The 11,073-nt window shown below is 41.3% G+C and overlaps 1 pseudogene; it reads left to right on the top strand.

Annotated features, from left to right (window-relative positions):
* The first annotated feature begins 307 nt into the window (after positions 1-307).
* LOC129557927 (neuronal membrane glycoprotein M6-b-like) lies at positions 308-9,403 on the top strand (annotated as a pseudogene).
* The last annotated feature ends 1,670 nt before the right edge of the window (positions 9,404-11,073 follow it).

Below are 11,073 nucleotides of genomic sequence, written 5' to 3'. Positions count from 1 at the left end.
TCATTATGAGTCTGATATGGGTTTTTATTAAGGGTTTTATTATACTTGGTAGTTTCCTTCTAAGCCTATTTGTTGAGTGATTTATCATTGGACAATATTGCATGTTGTCAAATATGGGTCCTGGAAAATGACTGTAACTTTCAGTGTCTACATTTCCTTACATGTAGATGAATCTCATCTAATAAGTACTAAAAACCCAACAAGGCCCTGCCCAAAGAAAACTTATCCCTTGTCTGGAAAGCTTGCCTACCTTGGAAGAAGGGCCCAGGTTTTGGTGATCTGGATAAGGGTGCCTGCCTGCAGCACCATGGACTGGCTGTCACAGGATGTCACCCACCCTCACGGCCTCCCTTCAGAGGCCAAAATCATCTGTTCACCAGGCCATGAATGTAACCACTTGGAATCTTCTTTTCATAGAATACAGCTGATGCATTATGTCATCTATGGAAGTGCATCCTGTTTCTTCTTGTATGGGGTCATTCTGCTGGCACAAGGCTTCTATACCATAAGCTTAGTGAAAGAACTGTACAGGGAGTTTAAAAAAACTGCCTGTGCTAGGTGCATCAGTGGGATGGTAAGTACAGATCCCCAGTGACTGACAGCCAGCCAGAGCCAAGATTTGGTAAAAGCTCACTGACAGTGCATGGAAAGTCTATGATACAGGTAATGTTCATTCCGATTTAGTCAGGAACATGAAGAAAGCCTCAGCATATTATTGAGGATAAATTGAAATCAATGACTGGCAGTATTTATTTCGATTGTCAATGTACAGCTAATAAAATTAATAAAGATTTTTTGAAATGTCAAGTTCCCATTAATAAAAAAATAACTTTCATAACTCTCACTCCTCTGGTTTTAAATATGAGCAAATTTGAATATGACTTTTATGGCTATGAAGACTTATATACACTATGAGAAATTGTCATAATGCTTCTGGAGGTATTTATCAAGCACCTAGTACAGCAAGCAGCTAGCACTTATCTCACCAGTGGAAGTGCAAGGATTTAAAATTAGACCTCTGTCATCAACAAGTATATGAGTGAAAGCAGGCACTAAGAAGTTATGATCTTTACATGAAGTCTATTCCAGTAACCATTTGACTATTTTTTCACAGTTTATGAACAAACAATAGTTCTTATATTTGAAAATATTTCACAGGGGTAATGGGGATGAAGACTGTCTAATCATGAGAAAATCACACAAAGTAAATTTAAGTGTTGTTGGCACACAGCTACATTCATTCAAGAAGCTGTGGGACAAGTGGTGGTAAACTATTTTGGAGATCTGAACTAGGCTTCAGGGATCGGGTCAGTTCAGTTCAGTTCAGTTCAGTCGCTCAGTCGTGTCCGACTCTCCGCAACCCCATGAATCACAGCACGCCAGGCCTCCCTGTCCATCACCAGCTCCCGGAGTTCACTCAAACTCATGTCCACAGAGTCGGTGATGCCATCCAGCCATCTCATTTTCTGTCGTCCCCTTCTCCTCCCGCCCCCAACCTTTCCCAGCATCAGAGTCTTTTCCAGTGAGTCAACTCGTCGCATGAGGTGGCCAAAGTATTGGAGCTTCAGCTTTAGCATCAGTCCTTCCAATGAACACCCAGGATTGATCTCCCCTTAGAATGGACTGGTTGGCGCTCCTTGCAAATACAAATACTGGGAAAGATGGACTTTTTATGGCTCTATACTTCAGTGTGAGGTGAGAGAAAGGGAAGAATGCTAAGTCTCTGGGTTAGGCAATGTATTTGAGGAGTGAAAAAGTGAAAAATGCAAGGACATATAAACATATATACTAGTACACACTAGTACACACTTGGACACAAAACCTTCCAAAGGACAAATAAAAGTCCTCATGAGACTGTCATCTGAGAAAAGTATGTTGTTTAGAAGTATTTATGGAGATGAAATACCACCTTTATTTCTACCACTTCTATTTTTTTTTTTTGGTATCATGTTTTATTTTTTTATTGGAGGCTAATTATTTTACAATATTATATTGGTTGGTTTTGCCATACATTGACATGAATCCGCCCCGGGTCTACATGAGTTCCCCTTCCTGAACCCCCCTCCCACCTCTCTCCTCCCTTTATCCTCCCTCTGGGTCATCTCCACACACCAGCGCCAAGGATCCTGTAACATGCATCGACCCTGAACTGGTGATTCGTTTCACACATGACAACTTACATGTTTCAATGCCATTCTCCCAAATCATCCCACCCTCACCCTCTCCCACAGAGTCCCAAAGACTTTTCTATACATCTGTGTCTCTTTTGCTGTCTTGTATACAGGGTTATCATTTGCGTCTTTCTAAATTTCATATATATGCATATCACCGACTCTGTGGACATGAGTTTGAGTGAACTCCGGGAGTTGGTGATGGACAGGGAGGCCTGGCGTGCTGTGATTCATGGGGTCATGGAGAGTCGGAAATGACTAAGCGAATGAACTGAACTGAACTGAATACTGTATTGGTGTTTTTCTTTCTGGCTTACTTCACTCTGTATAAGAGGCTCCAGTTTCATCCCCCTCATTAGAACTGATTCAAATGCATTCTTCTTAATGGCTGAGTAATACTCCATTGTGTATATGTACCAAAGCTTTCTTATCCATGCATCTACAGATGGACATCTAGGTTGCTTCCATGTCCTGGCTATTATAAACAGTGCTGAAATGAACATTGGAGTACACGTGTCTCTTTCAATTCTGGTTTCCTCGGTGTGCATGCTCAGGAGTGCGATTGCTGGATCATATGGCAGTTCTATTTCCAGTTTTTTGAGGAATCTCCACACTGTTCTCCATAGTGGCTGTACTAGTTTGCATTCCCACCAACAGTGTAGGAGGTCCCTTTCCTCCACACCCTTTCTAGCATTTATTGCACATTTCTACCACTTCTTAACTGATCTGAGAATTTTCAATCCCAAGACCACAAATGGATCCTGAGTTCACTTTGGCTTTTCAAGGTTGCTGCTGCTGCTGCTGCTGCTAAGTCACTTCAGTCGTGTCCGACTCTGTGCGACCCCATGGATGGCAGCCCACTAGGCTCCGCCATCCCTGGGATTCTCCAGGCAAGAACACTGGAGTGGGTTGCCATTTCCTTCTCCAACGTGTGAAAGTGAAAAGTGAAAGTGAAGTTGCTCAGTCTTGTCCGACTAGTAGCGACCCCATGGACTGTAGCCCACCAGGCTCCTCTGTCCATGGGATTTTCTAGGCAAGAGTACTGGAGTGGCTTGCCATTGCCTTCTCCGTTTTCAAGGTTAAGTTCAAAGAATAATGGAATGAATGAATATAAGGCTTTGGGCATTTAGACATTATTTAAAAAGACAAGAGACTACTATTCAATTAGAGGGAATCTTTTTGTGTGTGTGTGTGGCAAGGAGGAACTGGATTTTTCTAAAAAAGTGAAGAGTACATAATAATACAAATAAAAAAAATCTTCTTGGCAACTTTTAGACAACAGTTTACCCCTGCTAACTTCTACTTATGAAGTTGTAAAAGTGAAAGGGATTAATTTCTGCAGTGGCATAGATGCAAATCAGCAACTACCTGATGTTGAACATTTTAGATATTTGAATATTTGAGCTTTTGCCTTATCATGTAGGGTTTACTAGTTGGTATGGATGTGAAAGTTGGACTGTGAAGAAAGCTGATCGCCAAAGAATTGATGCTTTTGAACTGTGGTGTTGGAGAAGATTCTTGAGAGTCCCTTGTACTGCAAGGAGATCCAACCAGTCCATTCTAAAGGAGATCAATCCTGGGAGTTCATTGGAAGCACTGATGCTAAAGCTGAAACTGCAATACTTTGGCCAAAGCATGCGACGAGTTGACTCACTGGAAAAGTCTCTGATGCTAGGAAAGGTTGGGGGAGGAAGGAGAAGGGGATGACAGAGAATGAGATGGTTGGATGGCATCACCAACTCTGTGGACATGAGTTTGAGTGAATTCCGGGAGTTGGTGATGGACAGGGAGGCCTGGCATGGTATGGTTCATGGGGTCGCAGAGAGTCAGACACGACTGAGCAACTGAACTGAACTGAACTGAACTGAACAAGGAGTCAGTGCCAAGGCAGTGGGGGCTTCACTCTAAGCCAAAGTGGGAGGCCATGTGGGCCTATTTGGAGTAGCTCTTATGGGGGTTATGTGGTGAGCAAATATGGAGCTTCTGTACCAGAGAACAGTCTGGAAGACTATCCTCCATTCCACATAGACTGCTTTTATCCCATCTATATTTTATGTCTATCTAAGAAAAGGTCTATTCTAGAAACTTGAAAAGCCATTGTTGTTTGGGGAAGAGCTGTATTATCTTCACTCATTTCTTCATTGGTTACCTTGAACACTGTGCTTTTGTTGATATATCAAATGGCTACTGAATGGGCTTTCATTGCAGCACGGTAGGAGGTGACTGATGAGAGCTGGAGCAACATGCTGAGAACTCTAACTTGTTTGAGTTAGGAAAGACTATCACTCTGCCCATCAGGGAGAAGAACTGCCTATCAGAATTCCTCACTGTCCCCAGCCCTACCCTGATCACTAGGGGTAGCAGATATGAATGCCCTGGTGCTGCTGCTAAATCACTTCAGGCGTGTCTGACTCTGTGCGACCCCACAGATGGCAGCCCACCAGGCTCCTCTGTCCATGGGATTCTCCAGGCAAGAGTCCTGGAGTGGGTTGCCATTACCTTCTCCATGAATGCCCTATGGGGCTCTAACTACTGCAGGAAGGGAGGGCCACCAAAGAACTACCAGACATTTTCTAAGTGTATGTTTCTTATTAGAAAGAAAGTCGTTTTGTTTTGAAGGGAAGGAAAAGAAATCCTACACTGGAGTAGCCCAATTATTATTACTGCAGAGGAACAAACTATGAAACTGCTGAATGAATCTGGGTTTCCCTGGTTTCTCAGTGGTAAAGAACACACCTGGCAATGAAGGAGACAAAGGTTCAATCCCTGATCTAGGAAGATCCCACAGCCTTGAGGCAACTAAGTCCATGCACCGCAACAATTGAGCCTGTGCTCTACAGCACATGCTTTGCAACAAGAAAAGCCATGGTGACGAGAAGCTCAAGCATCACACCTAGAGAGAAAAGGCTACATCTAGAGAAAAGGCTGTGCAGCACCAAAGACCCAGTACAGCCAAAACAAATAAATAAAATTATTTTTTTTTAATTACTGAAATCTGCTTTGGCATTTTAAAAAATTCACAAAGTTTGGAAAACTTGTGTTCTTGAAATAAAACAAACTGAGTTGTTTCTACAGTTTCCTTAGGTGACCAAAAGGAGGCAAACTGAGCCTGGCTGCGAGGTGAACCTTGCATGATCCAGCTTTGGGTCTTCCACTCCAGTACTCTTGCCTAAAAAATCCCATGGATGGAGGAGCCTGGTAGGCTGCAGTCCGTGGGGTCGCTAAGGGTCGGACACGACTGAGCGACTTCACTTTCACTTTTCACTTTCACACATTGGAGAAGGAAATGGCAACCCACTCCAGTGTTCTTGCCTGGAGAATCCTAGGGAGGTGGGAGCCTGCTGGGCTTCCGTCTATGGGGTCACACAGAGTCGGACACAACTGAAGTGACTTAGCAGCAGCAGCAGCAACTGAACTCCATGGCCTCACTCATGCACTCTGTGGGTATATATTCTGAGAATGTAAATGTAAGTACAATATGGGAGACACTTGCACTAGCTCTGTGACCTTGGACAAGATAGATCACCTCTTGGGCCTTGTATCCTACTTAACTAAGAGAAGGACTTGAAAAGTCCGTTTAACTGGATTGATTCACCTATCTATTTGGCACCAGCTTTGGGGATACTGTGGTCCAGTCAGTGCTCTGACTGCATCCCACAGGTTCCGTATTGGGAGAAATGCCCTATTATTCCTTCTGGGGGCTGTTCTTTGCCCTGGTTAGTGACTTTTTTTTTTTTCACTTCTTGTCCTAGTTCGTCTTCCTCACTTGTGTGTTGGGAGTGGCCTGGTTGGGTGTGTTTGGTTTCTCAGTGGTGCCAGTGTTTATGTTCTAAAACATATGGTCCACCTGTGAAGTCATCAAGTCCCCCCAGACCAATGGGACAGCAGGAGTGGAGCAGATCTGCATGGACATCAGTCAATATGGTAATTCTTGTGCAATCCCCTGATTCACTGGTATCCTCTCTGCATATGTTTGGGTCTTAATTTTATTACTGGAGCACCCAAGAGTGTGAACCTGTTGCATCCATTCTATTGGAAGATTTTGTACTCTATTTCCTTAATATGCTCTATTTTCTGGATGGAAATATCAGACTTTTAGTTCCTAAAAAATGTCATTCAAAATGTTATATTTTCAAATTTCAAAGTGTTTGATAAAAACATTTTGTGACAAAAAATACTTTATAATGCAGTTAAGTAAAAAAGACATGGATAGTCACTAAAAGAATTGTGTATTTTCCCTTGATTTTCTCATTTTTGTATCATTCAGCTTTCCATCCAAACTAATTTTGTACACACTGCCTAATCCACTTAATTAGCATATCCAAACTGTTCAACTCATGTTTTTTAAAATGTCTTTTAATTGCTTTAACTTCATTTAAACTATAAAACACAACATAAAATCCAGCTGCATTTTAAACTCTTCAGAAAGTACTTAATCATCATCAGCTGTTGGAAATCTCTTCAAATATATTTTCTAATGAGTGGGCAGCTAAGGTTGATTCATTTTGACAGGACACAGAAACAGCCAGGGTACCTCTTGTCCATCACTACAGATTCTACTTTCCTTCTGAGTTAGAAACAAGGGGAAAAAGAGATTTTAATTAAAGCTGAATTGGAAATATTCTTTCAGACTTTTTCTGGAGGAATGTGATTGTTTTCATTTTGATTCTTGCTTTTCCCAGGTGACTTATCTACATCTTATTTTATAGCATAATAGGGAGGTTATTCAGAGAAGGCAATGGCAAGCCACTCCAGTACACTTGCCTAGAAAATCCCATGGATGGAGGAGCCTGGTAGGCTGCAGTCCATGGGGTCGCTAAGGGTCGGTCACGACTGAGCAACTTCACTTTCACTTCTACACATTGGAGAAGGAAATGGCAACCCACTCCAGTGTTCTTGCCTGGAGAATCCCAGGGATGGGGGAGCCTGGTGGACTGCCGTGGGGTCACACAGAGTCAGACATGACTGAAGTGACTTAGCAGCAGCAGCAGCAGGGAGGTTATTGAAAACTGCAAGTTGGATCAGTCTCTTCTCATAGAGATCAGGTTCAACAACAGTGTTCTTTATGAGGGATTAAAAACAAATTCTACATTTTAATGTTGAAATTTTCATAAAAGAATTTCCAGACATTTATAATTTTCCTAGTTCTTAAATATTAGTGAATCTTTTTTCACTACAAATTTTGGTCTTCAGTAACTGATTTAAATCTTCCATATTTGTCCATTTATTCTTGAAATCACAGTCTGGAGACTTATTATGTCTCATTTTACTGAAAAATGAAAGTTACTCTTGGCCTATGATAAAAGATGGGAAAGACTATAGATTGTACATTTTAATCTTTTTTTCCTTATCTCCTGACAAAAGTGTAATTTAAGCTATATTTAATATTTAAGCACACACTTATTCGTGAAGCATGCAATTATCTTTAGGTTGCAGGGAGAAAATAATGGCAGCCTAATGGGCAGTTGCCACTATGAATTACACTGAGAGACCAACTATATACTACATGTGGGTTTTCTTTTGAAAAGATTTCCAATTGGACTTTTAATATAAAATATTTCTATTTTTAATGTATTTAAATTATTAAACATAATAAAATGCATTTCTGCATTTAAAAACAAATAGGTGCAAAATACAAATGCAAGTACAAAAATTTGTGATTCATAAACTATGCTGTCAAATTTTCATGATAATTTCTAAGTTTATATTCTCAGTTTTGGTAGTTATCTCATGTGGACTAATAAAAACATTAAATCCCCTCTTTGAGTTGGAAGATCACAGACCAAGACATTCATGTGGAAATGTATTTGAACTCAATATAATATAATGGTGATATGAAGAGGAGTTTTATTGAGGGGAGGTCATCCTGCAATTGTTTAACTATTTGCAATTAACAGTTCATAAATTCAATGTAGAGAAAACCTAGCTTTGATAACGTTTTTACAGTTAGTCACTGAAAAAAAGCATAAAATTTTTGGGGAGTGAAGGTTGGGGTGGAAGTCAGTTTGTTTCCCCTTCTGGTGTAGTTAACTTTGGTCTTGACCAAACTTGGTCTTGTTGTCCAAATAAAATTTTTTATTGTTCTAAAAAATTTCTTCTACAGAGGGCGGATACACCAATTATTGATGAAGAGTATTTCATATGTTTGTGCTGTAGTTTCCATTGAAAGAGGAAGCCCCAGTGCGAACAGGGGTGCTGGAGTTTGTGCTAATCATTATCCTTCTGCTGGAATTCATTTCCTAGGAATCATCCCTTGGAATGCTTTCCCAGGAAGAATATGTAGCTCAGTCCTAGAAAACATCTGCAACACCAGAGAGGTAGGCCCCACTCCCCCAGTGGGTCCTAGACAACTACTGGGCACTTCAGGCTGAGGCAAAGGGTGCTTCCGGGGAGAAACACCACAAAGGGGCTCTGAGCCACCATTTTCCACCTAGACATTGGCCCTGTCTCACAGCTAAACCCACTGAGTGAAGGTCCTGTGCCATTAGACAGCTTTACCTTTGGTGATAACTGGAGAGCAATCCCAATCATGCCAAGTCTGAATATATCTCATTCTTCTCTTTCATCTTCAGATAGTTTTTCAAATAGAATGTTTGTCACACAGGACCAAAGTAAATTTGCACAGAGAAGACTGCCCTCAATTTGCGTACAACCAAATTTTTATGCACTGTCACTTAATCTTTTGTTTCCAGATTAAGTTGCTGGTATTGCTTGGTAATCCTTAATGGGCACTAAATCCTGACCCTAATGGGCAATAAAACCACTATGGCTTAAAATCTCTCTGCCCCGGAATAGTCTTCAGGCATTGGCTTATGACTATTTATAAAAGCAGATTCTCAAATTCACTTGTGGGAGCTTGCATTTAAGAGGATCCTGATATGGTTTTGGAAGCAAGGAGCAACTGCAATAATCAGGGCCCACCACCTACCTGCCTCTTGGTGTGTACATTCATGAGCTGGGCCGCATGTGGCAGGCAGGCAGCAGTAGTATAATATTCTGATTGTGGGGAGCTCCCCAGGTAAGTGCAGCATATGCCTGGTCTTCAGAAATCTGCCGTACAGAGGAAAAGGGAGCGTGCCCAGAATAGGGGAGGCCGTTACTCCCCCACAGAATGCTCACCTTGATGCCCGGTTCTCTCCTAGTTCTACAAGTCCTATCACCTGTTCATCATGGCTTGTGCCGGAGCTGGCGCCACCGTCATTGCCCTGGTGAATGCTGGCCCCTTTCCCTGAAGGCACTGTCCAATAGATTTCCCTTCCAGCCAACACACCAGGGACTCATCTTTGGTCAGGTGCCCTTGTGTAAACTTATCCCATGACTAGCTTCCAGAAAAAACAAGCTGCTGGCATTGGAATCTATGGTAGGTGATGAGATTCGGATTCTGGTGGATATCACCACTGCAATATGTATTAACTAGGGCCAATACAGGTTGCAGTTAGCCCTTAATTTCTGTTGTGATTATAAATGTGAAAGATGATACACCCTAGGCTCTGAGCTGGCACCATCCCACCAGGTTTGAAGTGTCAGGGAAGTGGCCAGCAAAGATTAAAAATCTAGAGTAGGTGTTACACTCTCAAAAATACAATATTAAACAAAAGGTCACAAAAATTATAATATATATATATAAAACTTGCTTTAAAAATAGCATCTTTTTTGCAAGGTAATAATATGTTATAAAAATGATTCTTAAAGGTACTAAATGGATAACAAGTAGAAAAAAAGCTTTAAACCAACTTTTTCACTCTCCTCTTACACTTTCATCAAGAGCCTTTTTAGTTCCTCTTCACTTTCTGCCATAAGGGTAGTGTCATCTGCATATCTGAGGTTATTGATAGTTCTCCCAGCAATCTTGATTCCAGCTTGTGCTTCTTCCAGCCCAGCGTTCCTCATGATGTACTCTGCATATAAGTTACACAAGTAGGGTGACAGCATACAACCTTGACGTACTCCTTTTACTATTTGGAACCAGTCTGTTGTTCCACGTCCAGTTCTAACTGTTGCTTCATGACCTGCATACAGGTTTCTCAAGAGGCAGGTCAGTAATTCATGGGGTCGCAAAGAGTCAGACATGACTGAGCGACTGAACTGAACAACTCACTTTCATAAGATCAAAGAATTTAAGGTGTACAGAAAAAAGTCATTCCAGAGGATCAAAAAATTTTAAAGAAAAAATTTCAAAGTAAAAATTTTACTTTGCTTTTGTACAATTTTATCCTTTTTTATTTTTGACTTTATTCTTTCATGTTCAGTTGAGTCACTTAGTTGTGTCCGACTCTGCGACACCATGAACCGCAGCACGCCAGGCCTCCCTATCCATCACCAATTCCCGGAATCCAACCAGACCCATGTCCATCAAGTCAGTGATGCCATCCAACTATCTCATCCTCTGTCATCACCTTCTCCTCTTGCCCTCAATCTTTCCCAGCATCAGGGTCTTTTCAATGAGTTAGATCTTCCAATCAGGTTGCCTAAGTATTGGAGCTTCAGCTTCAACATCAGTTCTTCCAATGAACACCCAGGACTGATCTCCTTGAGGATGGACTATTACTCAGCCATTAAAGAGAATGCATTTTAATCAATTCTAATGAGATGGGTGAAACTGGAGTCTATTACAGACAGCAAAGTAAGTCAGAAAGAAAAACACCAATACAGTATATTAACACACTTACATAGAATTTAGAAAGATGGTAACAATGACCCTATATGCGAGACAGCAAAAGATATACAAATGTAAAGAACAGACTTTGGATCCTGTGGGAGAAGCAGAGAATGGAATGATTTGAGAAAATAGCATTGAAACATGTATATTATCATATGTGAAATGAATTGCCAGTCCAGGTTTGATGCATGAGGCAGTATACTCGAGGCTGGTGCACTGGGATGACCCTGAGGGATGGGATGG

This window comes from Moschus berezovskii, chromosome Y (genome assembly GCF_049115385.1).
Source record: "Moschus berezovskii isolate FMDL1 chromosome Y, NW_MosBer_1.0, whole genome shotgun sequence".
NCBI lineage: Eukaryota > Metazoa > Chordata > Mammalia > Artiodactyla > Moschidae > Moschus > Moschus berezovskii.
The sequence above is the reverse complement of the archived record's forward strand: the minus strand, read 5'-3'. Positions and strand labels throughout refer to the sequence as shown.